The sequence below is a fragment of the Melospiza melodia genome, chromosome 8 (assembly GCF_035770615.1).
Source record: "Melospiza melodia melodia isolate bMelMel2 chromosome 8, bMelMel2.pri, whole genome shotgun sequence".
Classification (NCBI taxonomy): Eukaryota; Metazoa; Chordata; class Aves; order Passeriformes; family Passerellidae; genus Melospiza; species Melospiza melodia.
The window spans coordinates 30963558-30985433 of record NC_086201.1 but is presented as its reverse complement, the minus strand read 5'-3'; the positions used below and the strand labels follow the sequence as shown (position 1 = coordinate 30985433).

General features: G+C 39.0%; 1 protein-coding gene across 6 annotated transcripts in view; it reads left to right on the top strand.

Moving 5' to 3' along the window:
* The window catches only part of GULP1 (GULP PTB domain containing engulfment adaptor 1), a 143249-nt gene that overhangs the window by 37265 nt on the left and 84108 nt on the right, over positions 1-21876 (top strand). The gene's annotated exons all lie outside the window — the stretch shown is intronic.

Genomic DNA, 21876 nt, shown 5'->3' with positions numbered 1-21876 from the left:
ACCCACCTTAAATATATTATGCTTGTTAAGAATCTCTATCTGATGATATGGTTGAGAAACCCATCCAAAATACTTCTAAAGAGATAATTGTTCCACATTGTTTGTAAAAGGGTTTTTCCATTCTCTTTGAAATAGCTCTATTTTAGTTTAACATATGCAGTGAAGCACACATTATTTCCATCTAGTATATTTTGGTGATTGATCATTAATTGTAGGCTTGTAGGTTGTCAGTCTTGTTTTTTGTATTGCCTCACTTGCCTCTTCCTTAATACTTGTTGACATTTAAAACGTATCTCAAGATAGAAATTTCACTTTCTGTATATAACCTTGTCTACCATATTATCACATACAAATGAATGCTGATTCTTAGTTTAAACAGATGTTTGCCTTGTTTGTCAGGTAACTGTTATGCATCACCTGTGTCGAATGGCAATTAGGGTTTTTCTTAAAATAGAATGTCTCTGTGGCCAGGGCAATTTCAGAAGTTGCCATGGATGCCAGAAATGTTGCAGCTCCAGTGTTCCATGCATTATGCTGTGGACCTTGTAGTTTTGCACTTTTGTTCTTTTCTTTCCTGGGTTATTCCTGAAAAACAGGATGAATTACCCAGGATGAGGCTGGGTGGTTCTTCTAAAGTTTACACAATCATGCCTTGACCAAGGCAATCTTCTTTAAGATGGGGATCAAGTTCTCTGTGTGATGCTTTTGTGGTATTGGCAAAACTCTGAGATTGGAAGTGAAGCCCATGATCCTCATTCCTGCCATTGTTTCCATCTGCAAGGGCGGTTGTGGTTCATGTCCTGCTCTTGGTTGGGTGCACCATGCCTGTCATTAAGGGCAGTGAGGATAGAACCAAGGATATATAATACTATTGTGTCCTGTGGATAAAGTGGAGCCAAGAGAGGAGCAACTGAGAGGCTTTAAAAGCCATGATCATTGTGGAGAAAATACCATTGTTTTTCCAGAGTAATTTATTTTTTGTTACCTGATGCTTTCGGTCCCTGTTTACTTGAGTTTTGTGTTCTTTGTGTGTTTTCTTTTTTTCTTTCTTTGTTTTCTTTCCACTTAGTTTCTTGTGGAATATTATTTTTCTTCTCAATTTTGTGTTATTACATGATCATAACATGGAACAATTCAATAGAGATTGAGAATTCAGATCCTGTCCACTGTGCCTTGATCCAGAGGAGCAGCTCAGAGCTGTGAGAAAGGTGTCCTGTGTGATTCGAATCTCAACTGAGGTACTTGGAAGTATTAGGGAAATTTAGGCTGTGACTGAAGAGCTGTGCTGAGCTGTGCTTTAGACCCTTACAGGATGGCAAAAGTAATAAAACCAACAGTGGTTTTAAGTATAGTGAAGTAGTGATAAACTTGGTGTTTCAGGGAAATCTAAAGGGGTGCAGTGTTACAGCCCAGCAGAGACTTGGCCATGGGAAGAACTTTAATGTGGGACAGGCTGAAAGCTCAGGTGAAGGCTTTCCTCGAGGAGTACGTGGCACCAGCATTCCCTTTGTCATCTCAAATTACTAAGAGAGAATCATTCTACAGTTTGAATCATGTAAATTCAGATTTTAGGGAAAGATAGTATGTCAGATTACAACTTTGGATGTTTTTTCTATCTTCAGACGTGCACTGTTTTCAGTCTTTCTTAGCTGGCAACAGCTTGTCTCAGCTTGTCCATCCTGATTTGATTTTTATTTGTTCAAGGCTTAATTAGAAGTGATGTGCTGCTGGAGAGTCTGAAGGTATCGCTGTATCTCATAGAGGAATCTTGTTGGCTGAAATAACTCCCCTAGTCCTTCTTTACATGGTGCTCTTTATGGTTGTTGTAATGACTGTAAGTTGTTTGTTACTGATCAAATGAACCCTTGATACATATTCATGTGCAGATGGCAGGGGTTCATCTCTGAACCCTGCCAATCCTTTGCAGTTGGTTGAGTGTCAATATGCAGAATTTTCTGGTTTTAATAAGGCGTTTTTGATCAATAATCATGACTATTACTGAGTGTTGACATCACTTTTATTCATGAGTTTTGATAGGAGCACCAATTAAAGTAGCAGCATCTAATGCATCATTAGAGATAAATTTTATCCTTGGCATGGTTTCTGTACTGTGTGCATTTTCTCATATGAGGTGATGGCACTATCAGCTGCTCCAAATGCAACTCTGTATCAATGTGTTCACTATCAATGTTGTGATAAGAGATATCAGTTAGCTGGGGTTGAGTTATGTACAATTTAGAGATCTTAATCTTTTATTTACTGATTGGAAAACTTCAAATAGTTTCAGTTCTTTTCCTAAGTAAACCCAGGACTGAGCAGTTAAAGATTATATTTTGATGTTAAATGCATTTGCTTACTACTTTCTATCTGGATATAGAGCAAGTGTATTTTATTACTGGGAAGCAATATGTCCATTTAGAAAGTGACTTGGGCTACAATATTTTTGTTGGCAAATTTATTTTCCAGGCATAATGTTCTGGTTTTTTTCTATACCCATTTGAGGGAAGATGAAATCACCATTAATCATGTTTCAAAGGCTGTGATGCTGCAATTACTCTGCTTTATGCAGCTGTGGGCTGTAGGATGTAGGCAGACTGTCATCTGCAACCTGGCCTTCTTAAAGTAATTCCTTATAAATCACAAACATAATCAAACTTTTATCACCAGATAAAAACAATGCTTTTCTTTAAAACTGGCCCCAAATTACTAACCTGTCAGAATGTTTCAATCAAAATTGCCATCTAAACAGGAGGAAAAAAGGCTGTGCTTCCTTAAATCAACTCAAGGCAAGCAGGTGGCAGGCTTACAAAGAGGGGCTTGAATTCCAGTTTTGGTTTCATGGACTACTACATTAAAGAACCTGCACTGAGAAATTGTTGTGTCCAGCTGCTTAAATATAGTCTTGTGGCTGTTCCTCTGGGGGTGGGGAGCTGGGGTCAATCATTCCCCTAGCTTTTCAAAGGTTTTAAATAATGAAACTCTTGTAAGCCATAGAAAAAAGTTTATGCTTCCTGAAATGTTTAGGCTTAGTCTGTGTGATGGCTTGAAATATGTTTTTAGGCAGGGGGGCTGTGAGGTTGGACATAGGATTGCCTCCAATGTGCAGATGTTTGGAAGTCCAATCAAAAAGAAGCTAGTATACATGATGAGGCTTGTGTTAGCTATTTTAAAACAATCTTAATTTATTTACAGTGATTTGGGCTTCAGTAAAGCCTGAAAACCATGGAGGAGTGAATTATTAGTGTGAGTTGAGTAGTTTAATCTAACCACAGCATTGTATTTCTATTTGCATGTTAGTTTGGCAAGCTGGTAATTTTTTGACATTGCTCACTTAGCTTTCAACTTTGTTTAGTTAAGATACTAAGCATAAAATTATCCTTTTTGAAATATAAAATGTTTCCCAATGCTGGGGTATGAGGGAATCAATTTACTAAAGTCATGTACATGAGGTTCTCTCCCCACACACTTCCTGCATTGTTTGTGTCTATCCTTCACCTTCCCTGTCTCCACTAGCTCCATTTCCAGCTCTACATGTGTCTTCAGACAATGTTTATAATCACTGTCTTCTTTACTTAGTCATGTAGCAGATAATGTCTGGAGTACACACAGAAATCTCTCAGACCAACTGGAGTGTTGTTTGGGGCTCTTTGGTGATTTTAATCTCCAAATGAAATTTGTTACTGGTGTTTCATGAAAGTTCCCATTAAATGTGTAACAGCTCCTCTGAAATGTTTGATTCCTGGTTTGACACTTATGTGACTTTGCTATCCCTACACCACATTTCCTGGTCATAGGGATGGATTTGCAGCGTGTCCTTGTGGCACCACTGATGTTCCCTGCAGCAGGGACTGCTGTTTGCTCCAGGAGTGTGGCACATTCTGGGCTGACTTCAGCTGCCTGCATCCATTCTGCAGTCCACATCCATAAGGAGTATTTGAGCGGAATGCAGGCAGTGCTAGGACCTTGCCAGGCTACAGCAGCTGTATGAGGAAACCATCCTTGCCAAATGGTAAATCCTGCAGTGCCCAGGGTCACAACATAAACCTTTTCTTACAGTGAGGAGGCGCCCTGTGGGAATAAATTCAGCGCAGTGCACGACAGTTTTACAGGGAAAAGCTGCTCTGGGAGACTGAGGTATTTTTCCAAAATGGTCCTGCATGAGTCATTTGGAGCTGCAAGCAATACTATAATTACATTGTAAATTGTACAGAGGAAGGAGTTGTGAGTCCCAACTTCTAAATCGAGAAGTTTGTGTTTCTTGACTGCATAAAAACTGTTTTTGAGCTTTGCATTGTTCCCCTGTCTCAGTCCCTCTCCAGCTTGGAGTCAGGGAATAGACTAGCTGAAGGAAAGATTGCTTGCCTGCTTTTGTGGCTCTCCGGGATTCAGTACTGCTAAGACCCAGACTGAAGTACACAACACAGAAATTGTGTATTGGTGCACTCTGCATGTGTACACACAGAGGAATGTGTGTTGGCCCGTGCACATACTCCATTCCTAAAGACATTAGGGAAAGTAATTCACTGCGTTATGCATTTTTAGAGTGATGTATTGGTGCAGATTTATCACTGTTCTTTCAGTCTCACAAGGCTGTCATGATCTGCTTGAAATTATTTCATCTCATAGATGTTTTGGAGCTGGCATGTGGGTGGGCATAGATCAAAAAAGCTTTTTTTAAAACCTCCTCATGATTTAAAATGTTCCAACAATCAAAGGTTTTGGTTTCAGTTTTTTTTACTGATACCATAGGCTTTTTAAAGTTTCTTATCCTGCTGTTGTCTAGCAGCATATAAATATTAATTGGTCTGGGAATTTTTCTTGTGGCATCTTTTGTAATACCCATTAAAATGCACCGAGACAAGCTTTTGCCTTTGTTTGTAAACAACTATCTCCAGTAGATATATATCTGCAGATTGGCTTACATGAGAATGAGGGCTCTGTAGGTGTGCAAGGACTGGCTGTGGAGGGAGAACTTGTGTGATCATTTCTTAGATAATGAGCTCCAGGCTTGCTGTCCATTGTAAGGAGCTATGTGTTGGTTGTCCTGGCAGAACTCTGTGGCGTTGTTGTTTGATAACTGGTTTGATTCAATTCCTTGTAAGCATTTTTTGCTAAGATTAATGAATGAGGTATAGTAATGATAGATTTGTATTTGTACATTGTACTTGCATATCTACAGCTGAACGTAATCCAGTTTTTGTCAGTTTCCCTATTTAACTTGCACTCTCAATTAAATACCAACCACCAATAGCTGAAAACTCCTTTGAGTCTCCTTCCAGTATTTCCAGGAGTGTTTTGCTTATTTATGAAGCTTGATGTGCTCATACCCTCTGTTCTTCGTCTCAGGCACAGATGACATATAATGATCAAATAAGAAGTGTAGTACTTTATCTTAATTCTCAAATCTGCATTTTATGCTTTTTCTTTCATGTTTTTACGACAAACTCTGTTGTCCAGCATTCTTGCAGCATGTGCTTCGTCTATGTGGTTGTTTTTGAATGAGAATAAGAGTAGAACGAGCAGAAAAAACCCACAACAATGTTGCCAAGAAAAACAAGATTCACAATGTATTGTGTGAAAATAAGATGGGTTCACTGAGTTTTTGTTTGCTGTGGCAGTTAATTCAACGCTGGTCTCACCAGTGGAGGCTCATCAGTGAGTCACATAGAGCTGGCCTGTGCTGAGCAGAATAATTCACATTAGCCAGTGACTTTTGGAAGCTGACTGCAGTGCCCTGTGCTCATTCCCAGGATCAGTAGGGGAGTCCAAAGGAGTGATCTCTGGAGTCCCTCAGCTGCTGACCTGCCAGTGGTGATGCACTGCCTGAATACCTGGGGAGACAAACCAAAATGTGTGGAACTGTAGCAATAAAATTGAATGGTAGCATCCTGGGATATTGCTTGTCTCTCTAGTCCTAGAGACCTTCAGGATATCCCTGGCAGAAATGTCTCTCATGCAGAAGAACTAGGTAATATTCTACTTGGATGTTTCTTTCCTGTCTAAGAGTGACTGCATCTTTAGTCTCAGCTTTGCAGATACTTTATTACCTAAAGTGTGAGAAATTACTATGTCTAATTTGGGAACTTTATTTTCTTTCTCCTTTAGTCTTTTCTTTTTATAGAGTACAATGTGGTTTTGAGCTGCAAGAAGTCATAGCTGGTTTCCCTTGAGAAACACTCTTAACTTCCTGCTCCCTGAATTGACCTTAAGAAAATAGTTTGGCTTAGAGGATTTTGATTTTTTTTTTTTAATCAGTTGGTTTACTCCCTTTTGTTTCATTGAAAGCTTTTACCACCATGTTGCATACAGTATTTAAAGCTTGTGTGGGCACAGGTTGTTTAGACAACCCTCAGATTTGTCATGAGGTTTCTTTTAACTTGGATACAGTTTCTGATATCTAATTGATGTTCTGGCTGCTTCCTTCCATAATCTGCTAGAGCTCATTGTTTTATGGGACTGCTCTAACATTTATATTGCAGGGTGGTTTAATTCCTTTGAGTACAGCCTTGCTTTCTTCTATCACCCACTGTAGAATGTACTTTAGACCTTTACATATTAGCTTTATTAATTTTCCAGGATTATTTCACGTAACACCACAGATAAAATTGGGGTTTTTTTGCTCAGCATTACTCTGTGGATATGTAAGTAAATCCATTTGTAATGTGAAATACATAGGTACCACGTTCCTGAGACGTACAAGACTTTTATTCTCATCTGTAGAAAAGCAGGGTCTCTTGGGTCTGTTGAACCAGAGTATTTATAACAATTATTTTTATGACCTTGCAAAAGGAGGAGGTTAAATACTTTGCAGAACAAAGAGGAGATTAATAATCGCATTAAAATTCTGTAAGATTGCAATAGGGAATTCATCTATGAACTGAAGAAGACAGAGATGGGGTAAACAAATTTGTAAAGGGGAGTTTAGGAAAGACTGCTGGCTTAGCTGTAGCTGTGGAGGACTGTGGAAACTTTCCTGTGGATTTAAAGTTTGGAATTAATTTTTTTTAAATGGCATAATCCAAGGTAAGTATCAATGCCCCAGATGTGCTGTATAGGTCCACTAGGACAAGTGTGGTTATTTATCTGGAGTTTTCAAAAGGATAAGTTGAAATGGTTTGGAACGTTTTGCTCTGAGATGATGTCAAGCATAGTATACCTCACAGATTTTATAGCCTTCAGTAAATGCTGCTTGTTGTCTTCTAAAACTGGCATAACTTCTACTAAGCTATAATTATAAAGAAGCATCTTCCCTCTCTTCAAGGAAGAGGAAAAATTGAGTTTTTAGGAAGAAGTTATCCCACATCCTGGGACATGTACAATTTGAAATGTATTCTAAAAGCTGAGTTTCTTTCATGCTATTTTATGATTGTAGGTATGACTGAACCTGTGCAGGATTGCTTTGGATGTGTATAAGTGAGAGAGGACTGGTTTTGATGAAGACAGATTTTTGGCAACTGTTTGAGAACAAACACAGCCAAGGTGCTTCTGCGTCTTTCTCTGATAATTCAGTTGAAGAACCTCTCTGTGTGTGGTTTGTGCAATGTCTGTGCCTTGAATATAAAGAGTGAATTGCTGTAACTTTGTGCTGCACATCCAAGTCCTTTTGCTGACAGCTGCTCTGTAAATATAATTCTTGAAATATTGGTTACAGTGACTGTGAACAGCACAATATGAAGGGGTTTCTAAATAAGTTTTGCTGGCAGGCAGCTGTGCCAACAGCTTCAGGCACTATGGGGTGAACAGCAAATAAGCAAAAAAGGAGTAGAGCCATTTGAGTCAGTGTAATCCCAGTTCCACTGCTCCCTTTGATCTAACCTTGAACGCTGCATTAATGAGTGTTGCCTTCCAGAGTGTTCTGTGACCTTTTCTCTTGTTCTGCTTTAATATGAAATGCACAGTTGGGACGCTGTTACCATATAGTTACTAAAAAGCCTGGGAGAGCCAAGTAAAAGTGGTTACACTCTTTTTTATGAAACAGTGTTTGACTCTCATGGGTGAGGTGTCAATCTAGATGTGAATGACACTTAAATATGTGTTTCATTCTTGTCTTCTGGGTCAGATCCTGTGTGAGTTGACAAGAAAATGTTAGAGTGGATGCTGTCTGTAAAACCCAAATTTGCAGAGGGGGGAGAGTGAGAATTTGGAGCTTCTGCTGTCTTCAGGGGCACAGGAGGTGCTCAGCTGTAGAGTCACAAAGTCATTATGTGTGGAATAGTTTATGGTTTTATCTTCTGCCTGGAATATAACTCTTAAAAAACATAGTTTTAGCTCAGAAATAAAAATACATTTGTGAAAAAGCTGAAATTGCTGCTCCTCTTCCTTTACGCTTTTTTTAGTAGAAAAAAATGGAGTGGTTGAGTGTGAGTGCAGCATTGGTGTGCTGAGTTCAGTACTGTCATGATGTTGAAATGGTAGAGGATATATCTCACATCAGATGAAGGGACAATGCATCTTGTAGCTCCAGAACACATTGTCTTAGGCAAATGTCCTTCAGCATTTATGATCTTGATATCCCAATGAAGGCATGATAGAAGCAAGTGAAACAGGCGAGCGTGATGCATTGGATAATTACTAAAACTGACACATGTTTTGCTTGGCAGAGTAACAAAGCACTGAAATTACAGCCTTGTGGGGCAGTGTGCAGCCTGCTGGGGAAGCTTCCTGATGTTTCAGCACTGGGTTCATGTTCTAATAGTCACCTGTATCATTAGTTATACATCTGGGGTCTTGACCTCTGGGTTGGTGAAGTGACTGCCTGGATAACTGAGGCTATCAGCAACTTGCTAGGTGAAATCATTTGGGATATTGGGATTCAAAGGTAGTAAATTGTGTTTGGTACCTCTGACTTTTTCCCCAGTAGCATAAACAGAATAATTAAGCACCTGGTGCAATGTCCTGAAGCCGTTTTTCCTCCAATCTTCTTCTGCTTCTTGAGTCAACAAGAAGTTCCTTTGCCTCAGATAAACTTTAGGTGAGAGTGTAGGTCTAGGTTTGAGTAATATTTGATCATGGGGCTTCAAAGTTTGAAGTTTATCATGATCTTTACTTTCTTACTGAATTGAGACCACAATGAAAAACAGAATTTCCTTTTCATTGATATCAAGTGCATGTGTGATTATCAAGTCTTAATGATGACAAAAATAAAATACAATTCACTATGAATTTTATAGCATTTTATTTCACTATGAAATTTACTATGATGCAATATCAAGTCTGTAATTTTGTTTTTTTACTGTTTCTTCTTGTGTTTCTGTGAAGATGAAAAGGTGATCTAATGGTAAGAATTGCATGTTTGATAAGGAATTGGGTACTTGCAGATTTTATCACTTGTTTATTCATTGTACTCAGTAGGTATCAGGTTGCAATTATTATTGGTGGGCTTTGTGCTGTAGCTGAAAAGCCTTGGATATTTATGCTTCTCCAATTTGTGGTTAAAAAACTATTTTGAAATCCTTGAATGCAAGAACTTCATCATCTTAGTAACAACTGACTGAAAAAGAAAAAAGGTATATCAAGCTGTAGGAAATTGTTAAATAATGTGCTAGAGGCATTGGTGTCACCTGGCTTTACTTGCCATCTTGACTAATGATATAGGAAAAAGGGAAAGCATAATTAATTGGATTGATTTTGGTGAAACTCAGCTGAGAACTAATGAAAAAAACCCCTGTGGCAATTAATGGAGAAAATGGTACAGGGTGATGAAGGACTGCATAATACAAGTTCATGGTGTTTTCCTTAAAGCGAATGGGGAAAAAAGCAGCCAGGTCAAGGGAAGAAGAATGAAGTAGAGAAACAAGAAATGAAGGAAAAGAAATAGCAGGAATTCATATTCCTCACAAAGATAGTTTTTACACTAAGGCAGCAATAGATACATCAATGAAAGGAGTATATAGAGGATGTAAAGTCATTTATTCATTTAATGGATCAGGGAAATAATATTCCCTTGATGATAAGGTAAAATTCTACGTCTTGATGTCTTGATACTTGAAAGTTAAGGGATCCAAGAAGATTGAAGGAAATAGTATAACTAAATACCTCAGACTGAATCAACAAAAATGTCAAGATTCCTAGGATGGCTTATTCAAATATTCAGTGAAGGGCATATTTTCAAATCCTCAGTGCTGCACTAGAGGGGATTGAACTTCCTTATGCTGAAACAAGATATGGCACCTTTTCTACAGACACAGTTCCTACAAGCTGTGGGAGTGCAGTATTCATTTTTATTTTTCACTTTTATAGTTATGAAACTGCCAATCAGTTTGTCCTTAAAGGATCAGGAGTTCTTGTCTAATTCTGCATGTCTCATGCACTCATATTTAGTGGGATTAATTTAAGAAGTGGTCAAGCTTCTGCTCCGTTTAAGTGGTTATTTTGTTGGTGTAGGGCAGATGTGCATGAGGAAATTATGTTGAAATATATATATCATAATTCTTATTTAGAAGTACAGTTCTATTGCTCACAGCATTTTAGTTTGATTTACACTTCTCCAGCAGAACAGAATATTAAATTACATGAAACATATTTCCATTGGCATTACATTTCTTAAAATGAGATAACAATTATTGTGCTTTGATAATACTCTAGTTCAGAACTTGTATCTGTCATTGCGTCTTTTTATTCTGCTACATCAGAAACTATAAAGCAGCAGTAACAAAGGTACAAAAGTGTTGGCAAATGAGTGATCTATGAGAATTAGTGTCTGCTCTGTACCTTGGCAAGAAATTGGAATGCAGAAGGGTAAGCTGGTGATATTGTTGCTTTGCAGTGTTTTGCAGAAAAGGATTAAGCAGACATTTTAATTTTTTTGTGGTTGAGTAGAGGAAGGTTTCTAATACTGGAGTGAATGACTCCAGTTGGATTTTCTGTTTTCTTCTCCATATAAAGTGCTTGTAAGAAAGTCAAAGCTTTATACTTTGCAAGGGTTAGAGAGATGCTCCTTTTTCCCCCTGTATTAAACAGCATCCTTGCCACAAGACCCACTGAGTGTCTATCAGAACTGAGTTTTTGACCCAAAGCTGTCCCAGTGCAAGCATCTGTGTTCCAGGAGCCCTGCTGCTGAATGAGAGAATAATGCTTGCAGGCATGACACTTACAAACTGGCTTTTCCTTTTTTTCTTCCTTTTTTATATCCCTCCCTTGTCCAGAGCTGCTAACTCAGGGCTTAGATTGCAGACACTGCTGCAGCCCACTGGAGCTGCAGTCTCCCTGCTTCACTTCTCTGTAGTCTAGAGAGAAAGGCTTGCCTAGATAAAGGAAAGGCAGCAGCTGTGAGTTTACATTCATTTACTGGGGAAAAAAGGGCAAATTTTGGGATTCTGCAGCACTATGGTATATACGAGTTTATTTTTAAAAGTGACTGAAATATACTTGTGAAAAACATTAAATTCTTTAAATGATTTTTAAGTGGGGGTGGAGAGCTAGGAGCCTCTGGGAAACTGAATGTTTAGCTTTGTAAAGGAAGATGAGCTGAAACAATGTGTCAAGCTTTTATTGATCCTTAGCAAGGATAAGCAAAAGCATCTGTTTAGCAATCTAGTGGTTAACAAAAACTTTCTCTTGGCTGGTTTATTTCAGTTGCTTCAATGTGCTGTAGTACAAGTGATTAATTTCGTTATGAATCCCCAAATCCATCGAAGGACCTCTCAAAGCACAGAGCTGAGGATGGCTGAGGCTGTCTGGGAATGCTGCTGGCGTTTCCAAAGGTTATATCACGGGGATATCACAGCCTCTGCACAGCACTCCCCTGCTCCTGCACACACAGCACTCAGGTGCAGCTCCTTCCTGAGCTCATTGCAGCACCATGGTCTAGGAGGTGTGAAAATACTGTATTTCAAGTAAAAGTTCCTTGGATTTTGGATTACTGCTGTGGCATTATCTTGCAGAGTGACTAGACTGAACTGCTGGTTTTCAGAAAGTCAGTGTGAATGTTTATAACTTATTCTGTCTGACAACACCAACTCCAAATCTCTCCCATGGATGTTCTGGATTCACCTTCTAGCTCTGCACACAGGACTTCCAGATGGGTCTGTCTGTCCACAGTGAGGGGCAAAGCCAGGCCCATTTACAGAAACTGTTGTTGATAAGACTCTTTACCAGTCCAAAGCACAGAATCATTTTGTAAATATATACCTTTTTGAAACAGATTTGTCTAATATTCTTAGATACAAATTCTTTTGCTGATTTGCAGCAGGCTTATGCAGTGTGTGGAATTCTGGATTTTAAAGACAAATCTGGTGTTATTAAAAAAGGCTTTATTTAAAAAAAACAAACTGGTCCTTGGGCTTTTAAAGGTGTATATGCTTCTGGTGTCCATCATTTATTGAGTGAATGAAGCATGCATCATTGTAAAGTTAGAGCAGAAATTACATAAAAATGTAATTTCTACAGAAACCTTTAGGGCTAGGGCTGATCACTGACATTTTCAAAATCAGTTGTTGACCAGTGATGGGCTCTAAAAACTCCAAAATACCAAACAGGTTCTGACTTCACTGTATTAGAGTAAAAAGACATCTTTTAATAACTCAGTGATTTTGCAGTGGTTTAGAGTTTATTTTTACTCTAGCAGTCATATACTGCAGCAGCAAATGGTAGGAGGTTCTGGCATGCATGGCCTGGTTCAGCTGGGTAGCACTATTGATTTGTTTTTGCAGTGCCTCTGCTTTAGTTAATTGTAACTTTGTTTTCTGATCCTTGATTAGCTCAGTGGTAAGTTGTCATTACAGCATTCAACTCCCTGAGGACATGATCTATAAGGCAGACTTTTCCAGTGGAGGGTCATGATTCAGCTAGTTTACACATAATTTAAACAGCAGTTGGCCTAATACCCTGAAGTGGAATTTGAGGTACTTGTAGTCCAAGAGTGTAATACCATAAATTACTGTTTGTGTGAAGCACTCTTCAGAGACCTGCAGGAGAGGCCAGTGGGACATGGAATGCCCCTTGTGTTCCTTTTTCAGCAGGCAAGTCAAGTTAAAATCTCAAGGAAGATTAAGAAAGCAGTTTCACTTAGAGCAAAACTGCCATTTAACGTTTCATTGGGAAAGCTATGTTTCATCACAATTGCCATAATATTTGTTTGCCCAGATTCTGTATTTGGATTTGTTTTCATGCCTATTCCAATAATGAGCAGAATAAAAATGTCTTCATGTGGTTAGATTAAGCTAATGAACTCTAAATTTTGCACTTACTGGTGTTCTACATTTCGTATAAATTCAGTGCAGAGCTGCCTTCAGTTACTTTAAACAATTTTTAAGACACAGGGAACTTGTCTCTGCTGTAGCATCTAAATGGCTTTGTCAAGCAGAGCTGATGTCTCACAGTGCCTCTAGAGGCAGCAAATTGAGCATAAATGAGTTGAATTCATCTGTTTTCTGACTATTTTGGCACAACGTGTCTGTGGGCCGAAGTGTGACTGTCCCTGCACCTAAGAAGGGATGGTTATTTACTGAAAGATTTCTGGTGTACACAGGGGCTGGGATTTCCAGTTCAGTGCCACAGCACACGGCAGGGTGGAAGGTGGCAGAGACAGTCCTGCTGCTCTTCTGCTTTCCACTGTTTATTGTCAGACCTTTTTATAGTGTGTGATTAGAGAAAACTTCACTACAGTTTTTTGCAGGGCTTTTTCCTTTTTTTCCTGCACATTTTCCTTACAGGAACTGTTTGTGCCAGTGCAGAAGGGCAGTAGAAGTAGGAGTAAATGTTTGGACAGAAGGCAGCAAGGAGCACAACTGCTCCAAGAGTGTGAAAAATCAAATGCAAAACTCTTCCTGTGACTAATGATGGAGTAACATCAGATCTGCAGTGTTTGAATGGCTGTGTTGCTGCAAAATGCTTTTCAGCCTCTGAGGTAGTGACTAAGTTAAGTGCATTAGCGCAGGTTTTAAAAAAACAGAAACTACCATCTAGATTGTTGGGGTTTTTTTTAAATGTGATTGAGTCAAAACTCTAGAAAGCCTTCTCTCTTATAGGGTGATAACTAAAATTTTGGGTCATGGTTGAATATGGTTTTCTCCCAGAGGGTGGTTGGGAACTGGAACAGGCTCACCAGAGAACAGCATCAAGACTGAGTTCAAGTGGTTTTGGACAATTATCTCAGACACACAGTGAAATTCTTGGGGCTGTTCCATGCAAGGCCAGATGTTGGACTAAATGATCCCTGTAGGTCTCTTCCAACTCAGAAAAAATTTGAAGTAGTATGTTTTAATAAGCAATATTAATCATGTAAAACTAGTAAGTATGTACATTCAAAAGATATTTTTCCCTTAAAGCACTTTAAAAAATTGTGTAGAGAATGTGAATGGTGTTCTAAGTGTAAGCAAGATATATGAAGATGGTGTTCAGGTAGGTGGGCAGAGTTATTTACACAGACTTGATTCAGAAAATCTTTCCTATAGATGTTTAAGCCTACAAAAAACAGTAGTGAAATCGAATTTTAACTGCAAGGTGTTTGCATGACTGGATTTTGGTTTTCTGTTCTTGAGTGTGTTTGATTTTCTCGATTCAAAAATGGATTCTGCTTATAGGGGACGGGAGTTCCAGTGCACCCATAAAAACCTGTGTGCTCCATGCTGTTCCCCATGATGTGCTTGTGTAAAGCTCTGTGTCTCTGCTTTGCTGTGTGTGCTGAGCTGCCCCATCCCTGCTGTCTGTCTGCTGCTGCATCTCTGCCTCCCCAGCTGCCAGACTGGTTTTAGCTCTGCTTTGTCTTGGTTTCTTTATTGCCTGTGGTGTGGGCAAGGAGCCAGGCAAGGCTGCAGCCAAATGATTCAGAATGTAAAATGCCTTCCACGTCTGCTTGAGTGCTTTACCTTGAGCTTCTTGCAGTCACCTTTCCTACAGGCATCCTGCCATTTGGGAGAGTCACTCCTCACTGGGCCATTAAACTTCTGAAAGTTTGAGGGGGGGTGAAGCTTCTGCCACATCTCTAATTAATTTCTTCTTTATAGGCAATTATCTTTTTGTTTAAACCTGCATCTAGGCTGCATTATGCTTATTTTTTGTTCAGCATTAGGCTTTAGCATCTCTTAAAGTTGAGCAGTTAGATCATTTTAAAACATTTTTGTCTCCAACATTTTGGTGTATTATTGAAACAAATGTGTGCATTGCAGTGCCTTTTGGCGTAATATGTAAGGTCGAAATACAAGTATACCCTTTAGTTTAATGTATATTTGAGATGCAATTCTAGCTGCTTTATCCCTTTTAGCTTAAATAACCATAAGAGCAGTGTCCTCTGCTATGGAAAAAAGGGCTTCATCAATATCTAGATGTGCTCTGTCATTCAGGAGTGTCAGCAGCCAGGGAATCCCTGTGCTGCAGTTGATAAAGCTTTTGGATGCCCTGCCGCATCTTTACAATTTGCTGTCATCAAGCAGAATAGCCCAGTTGATGTTTTGCAGGTCACAGGGAATGAAATGATGTCCCAGCCATGTCCATTTCCAGTGGAGATAATTGTGTCTGAAGTGGTTGCCAAAAGTCTGAATACAGGTAATCAGTGACTAGAAAAGCAAACAAACAAAAATCTGGTGGATTTTGTTCCTGTGTTTGTCTTTCTTTCCAGTTGCCCTCCCCAAACCACAAATGTTTTTGGCAGGGTGTTTGGAAGGAATCCCACCATGGGCCTTTTCAGTGCTTGCTTGGGTTAATTCCATCCTGCTGTTTGTGCTGCTCCTCAAAGCCACTTGTTTTATTCTTTGCTTATTAGAAATACAGTGGCTTGCACTTTCTGCATTTATAGAGCTGCACTTTCTCCAGGAGTAAACAGACGAATCAAAGTGTCAGAGACCACCTCAAACAGGTTTGTGAGACAGCTCTGTAGTGCTTCGTAGTAGAGGTGTAGACAGAGGAGTTACACAGCTGCCCTCTACCTAACCCTCAATCTGGTTCTTAACTGCAACTCTTCCGTATTTCTGAGTCATGGCCAAGCCAATCCACCTATGGTCAGCAGCTCAGTGGCTGTGCATTGCAGGTATTTTTTTATAAGGTACTTTTTTTGTCTGATACTGGTTAAATGATACGTGAAATTGAGAAATTAATTCTCAACTTTCAAATGCAACCTCTTGCACTTGTTATTTTCATTTACAGGGAAATGACAGGAGCAATAAAATTTTGGTCTGTTAAAAAAAACTCTAAATTAAAGGATATCAAACCTGAATACCCAAATAAGTCATGTTTCAACAATGCAGAATAACAGAAAATACAGGCTTGCTGTGGTTTTTTTTACACTAGGACATTTTTTTGAAAAAATATTGAAGTGTCTCTCTGAAGTTTGTCACACCTACATAATAAGAGCATTTTGAGAAAAAAAGATTAAAAAAGCAGAAACTTGAAGACTTAACAGTATTTAAAGTTAAATTTTTAGCCTCTGCTGTGAGGTTCATGGCTTTGTGGTGGCAAGTAGGGATTCTGTCACAGGCTCTCTTCCTAATTCTGCCTGCATCCCTTGCATTTGGAGCGGGTTTTATTTTCTTGGGTGAATTTAATGCTTTCTGCAGACTTAGTGCTCTGACAGTAACTCTCTGGCATGTCCATTATCATGTGCTTGCTCTGCCATAGTGAACATTAATATGCAAGAGCCTTTAAAAAGCGTTTGTGGCAGAGTGCTCCTGCAGCTCTGGCAGCAGTGTCAGCAGCTCGGGTGAGGTGACAGCCCGAGGGGTGGCTGTTGTGTGACAGAGTTCTCTGCCACCTTTAAATAACTGCCATGGCTCGATGCTTTTGCAATTTTCCCTCACCAAGGCACTGTGTGTTTGCATTGCCAGTCACACAGCCTTCCAACAGATGCCTGAGCAAGTGTTCATCTGAAACTGCCAGTCTTAAAACTCCATTTATTCCTCCCTTCCTCTGAGGAGTTAAAAATTACAACATGCCTCTGAATATTCTTCTGCACCTCTTGATTGTTCTGCTTTGTGGGTGTTCACTCAAAGCACAGAGTGTGTTTCCAGCTGTTGGCTTCCCAACACCTGATTCTGCATTTTTCTACATGCTGGTAAATCTGGTCTCTCCAGTGTTTTATCCCTGAGTGCTAAACGGCGGCAGAAATGTCTTCTCTTGAGCATCAGTCTGTCTCTCTCCTCTCCAATTTCTAAAATGAAAGTGAGCTATGAAGGTGGCAGGTCTTTATTATGTGATTAAGGAAGGTGTCAAATATTGTGATGATGGCAGCTCTGTGGATATTTAAGAACTGATAGCTAAGCCAGGTGATTTTCTAGTAAGTCAATTGCTGTTCACCCTACAGAAATGATTTACTGTAGTTTAGAGAATTTCTGTTAATCAGATAAACCATCTTAATTGCAGTGATAATGGCTTACTGACAAGTACAAGATAAAACATGGGATTTTAACCTTGAGTCAAAGTGGCAATTAATTACATATGTAAAGGCAAGTCTATAATTTTTAGTTCTTTGCTTTGGAGAGTGGATCTCAGTGCTTGTAAAAATATCCCTGACTGATAACATGATAAGACTGACTTGTTATTTGCCAATAACACCAGAGTGTTTTGTTATACACCTTGAAGTGCACTCACAGTCATCCTTTGTGCTCAATTTTAGATGCTGCTGGGTAGATATGTTTTTACCAGCAGAAATGTAGCTTATTAACTCTTGCTGATGAAGATGCACAGATCTCTGGCTAGCAGTCTATTGAATAAAGATAGTTCTCAAAATTAGCTTTTCTCACAAGGAGAGGTAGCAGTGTCTGCCAGCAACTTTGCATTTATCACCAAGGAAATTCTATAGGATTTGGTTACTGACTTTTTGAGCCTTGAAAATGTACCATTTTGGAAGTATCACAAGACAGAGAAGTAAAAACAAGTATCAAAGGGTGAGTCTTTGTATGAGTTGAAAAAGAAATCATTTTGACTTGGAGAAGAAAAGTGCAGATCTTCTAACGCAATGAAATATTAATTGATTGTTTTGATCAGCATATTGTAAGGAGTACTCACAAAGCAGGCAGATCAATTGATGTAAATGTCACAAGTGAGTTGTTCATGACCCTGAGCAAAGCAAAGATTTGTTTTCATGTGAATGAATATTCAGAGCTGGAAACCTTGCACGTAGTGCTGGAATACAGCTGTGTACAAAAAAAGACCCCAAAACCCCCTATTCAATGTGAACTGTGAGAGTTGATGGTTTATGTGGATGAGAATTCAGGGCAGAACTGTGTGTCTCATAAAAAGTAATCTAAGAGAGGATACCCAGCTAACTTTTACTAGGTTTTCCATGTGTTTGCTCCCTTTTGCCTTAGCCAAAAAAGCAGAAAAGAAAACTTTCCAAGGCACCATCCTTGTGCCAGGAAGCTTTGTAGCAGGTCAAGCCTCTACTTGTATCGCATATTCAGACGAGTCTGCAAGGTCTTTATCTTGCTAATATTTTAAATAATTCAGTGCCTGGCAAGAGAGTGACTTAATATCGTAAAATAGAGATAAAACCACAATTAATCCAAAGTTGCACAACAGCCACAAATAGATGAAGAAAGTAGAATAGTAAATGTATGCTTGTTTCCTAAAACAGATAGTCGAGCAGATTTAAAGGTATGGTGGTGAATTGCTCCTCCTTTTATTTCAGGCATTTGGAGGAAAATCTCTTGGTTTTAAATTTCTTGGATGAAAAATAAGAGTATTATTTGTCCAGGACCTTGCATGAGTGAAATATCTCCTGTTCATAGAGCAACAGCAGGGAATATGAGCTGCCCTCAATATCAAACGGATTAATTTCAGTTTGGATGCTCAGCTAAGACCATTTGAAAGATGGAATACCTATTTCTGTCAAGGAAGGCATAGCATGTCACAGTTGTAAACATAGTGAAGTGAAGGCAGTTGAGGTTTGGCAGAGAGATGGGGATTTTCCATCCACAAATACCTTGTAGTACCTCCTGGCTCCAGTACTCCCAGCTTCCAACGTTGCTCCCTCTTCAGATTTGTTTCAGTTTATCAAGGCAAGGATTTTCACATGTAATTTTCTCTAGCTTAAGTAAGGAAACTGATAATTAGTCACTTCTATTTTATTCTCTTCCCTCCCCCTGATAATTCTTCATGTTTTTTTCTTTATATATAGAAATTTGTGTTGCAGTTTACATTAGTGTTTACACTGAGGTTTCCATCTTCAAGAAAGAAGGTTTTTCTCAGGTGATCTCGATGCTGCTGTTCTTTGGCTGTGTCCCTTTTCTTGTTCTAAAAGCAGAGTCCAAGATGTAGGAACTCAGTAGCAGTCCTTTTTGCCCACCTGCAGGAGACAGAGGAGAGTGCACATCTATGTATGTGCCTGTGTAGTAAAGCAATTTCCAAAGAAGGAGCTTTGCTTGAGTTTTCTTGCATACGTTTTCTTTTAAAACAGAATGGGTTTTAGACAAGTGTGGGAAACTATCGCTAAAGATTTGATGCATTTGACCAGGATGTTTATAACACTGGCCCGTAATGACTATTCCCTGTTTAAGAAATCCTCATATGTTTCTGCATTTCTCATTATTTTCTTTGTGTTCATTTTTTATAAAAAAAAAAAAAAAATTGCAACTGCAGTAGAAGCAAGACTGTTTATGATGGTAATTTCACACAAGCTTAGTTTTTTTCAGTACTCCTAGCTATTTCTTTTGAAATTAACTGTGAAATACATAAATACCAGTAGAAATGCACAGCTTGCTCTCTTGAATTGTCGTTATTTGACTGTAAAACAACATTAGAGGCTTTTGGAAAAGCAATATTGAGACAGTGTCTGTGAAGTTGTGTTTGTGTACAAATCCAAAACATCAAGTAATTGAGTTTTCTTTGTTGACTACCAATAGTACTTGCATGTGATTGTCCTGGAAGTAGCTCAAGGAATCTGAACTATTACTGTTGATTCATAAATTCAGCAATGCCAATGTATGTTGTTGGGGAAGGAGTAGAGGAGATGAGCCTGTGGTTTGGCGTGATTGTGGGATGCAGGCTGAAGTTTCACAATGATGCTTTTGTTTCATCAGCTGATTCCTAGGCTTGGCTTTTGAAAAAAAGCATTTTCTCAAGTGCATGAGTGCACTCTGTGATCTGTGGTTTCCCCCTCAGAGAGCTGATAACTGTGGGAGAAGATTGTCTGGCTGTGTATTACTGGGGTATCATGAAGGAGTCAGTGGAGCTGTGCTGTAAATGCAGGAGCACCGCTGTTAGCCCTGAGCTGTGCTTCCCAAGGACATCAGGCAGCTCTGGGTGCTCAGGTGCCTTGTGCCAGCTGGTAGGGACAGATGTTGAAGATCTGTGAGCAGAGTTGAAGTTCAGTTAGCCTGCAGTCTTCACCTACACAAACAGATTTGAGAATCTCACTCAAAAGGCATTGATACACTGAATTCATACAGTGAGTTCTTGAAGCCTTGGTAGTGAAGCTTTAGTTTATTAGAGGACTGAGCTGCTGCAAAACTATCATAGTTTTGCTTCAGTGTTTGCAAATCTATTCACTGTACCTAGAGCCATAGGACAGACTTGGTATCTCAGAGCTGCAAAAAAAAAAAAAAAGGGAAATGAAATGCCTGGCACGGGCATTCAAGGTATTCAGTATGAAACTCTGGCAAGGATCCATTTCCATTTTTTTTAAATATTGTATTTCCAAGCTTTGAGGCTTTGAGGTTTGGTGTTTTCTGATTTTGTTTTGTGTTGTTTTGGGGTTTTTTTTCCCTTTTCTGCCTGTGCTCCCACTTCTGTCACATTTCAAGAGGGTAACTTAAAAATTTCTTTCTTTGGAAACATAACAGGTGTTAGTACCTACTTTCCCCATCCCTCTTCTTTTACATCCAGTCGTTAAAGTTATGGACTCTGCCACAGAATATGGTCAGCAGGTGCCTAAATTTCCTCCCGACATTAAGGAGGATGAATCTCTATTTCTTTCCTCTGGTTCTGGAGGTTCAGCCCAGACTGATCCCTGCCTGGGGACAGAGCTGCTGTGTGTCATGGTTTAATATGCTTGTGAAGGGTGGGACAAGGCAGTCTTTCATTACCAAATATTGAAGTTGCCTCACTGAGGGTTTTAAAGCTGAACAAACTGTGAACATGACTTGCAGCACGTTCCAACAACATGGATGTTAATTGGAGCAGGGACTGGAACTGTCCCAGTCCCCAGCAGCCAGTACCATTGTGTGTGTGATGTGATCAGTCTTTCAGTCTAAACCTCATGGTCTCTCATGTTTTAGAAACTTACATCTTCTCCTTAGTCCCAACTGTAATAGGAGATACAGCTGGCACTTGATAGCTTAGAAATTCTCTTATGTAATAGTCTGGATTTCAGTATTTTCCACCAAATTACTCTGGGATGGATCACTTGCCAAAATCTTGAAATAAGATTAGTAATGACGGTAATAGTGTGCAAAACCTGAATGTTTCTCCTGAACAGACACGGTAATTAATTGAATTTGTCATAAATATAGTTTTGGTTCCCATGCTCTTGTGTCTCTTCCATATCTGTGAATTTAACTTCATACCACCACCTTACCAAAATGGTTGGATTCTTCAGACTATATGCAGATAACCTAAAGGAATGTCATGTGATAAATCCTAAAATCCAATATAATAATCTTGTTTTTCAAGATACTCCCTCTGAGATTCATTTAGCCCAAGTGAGAAAGTGCGTATTGCGAACTTTTCTCAATTTTGAAAAATGTTGAAATTACTTAATAAAGTCCATCTGATCTGTATAAATCAAACTTAATACTGTCCTTCAGGCTAGCCAGTTCAAGCCAGGAATCTGAATGTATTAATATTAATGAGAAATCTATTGATTTTAATAGTAAGGGATTGTGTTCAGTATCACAGATTTTAAGTCTTTGTGTAGTGAATGGCACTTCTTAAACTCTTAAGTGAAATGTCATTCTTTCAGAAGTATGTAATATGTTCATAAATTGATTATGAGGAGCTAAGTTATGA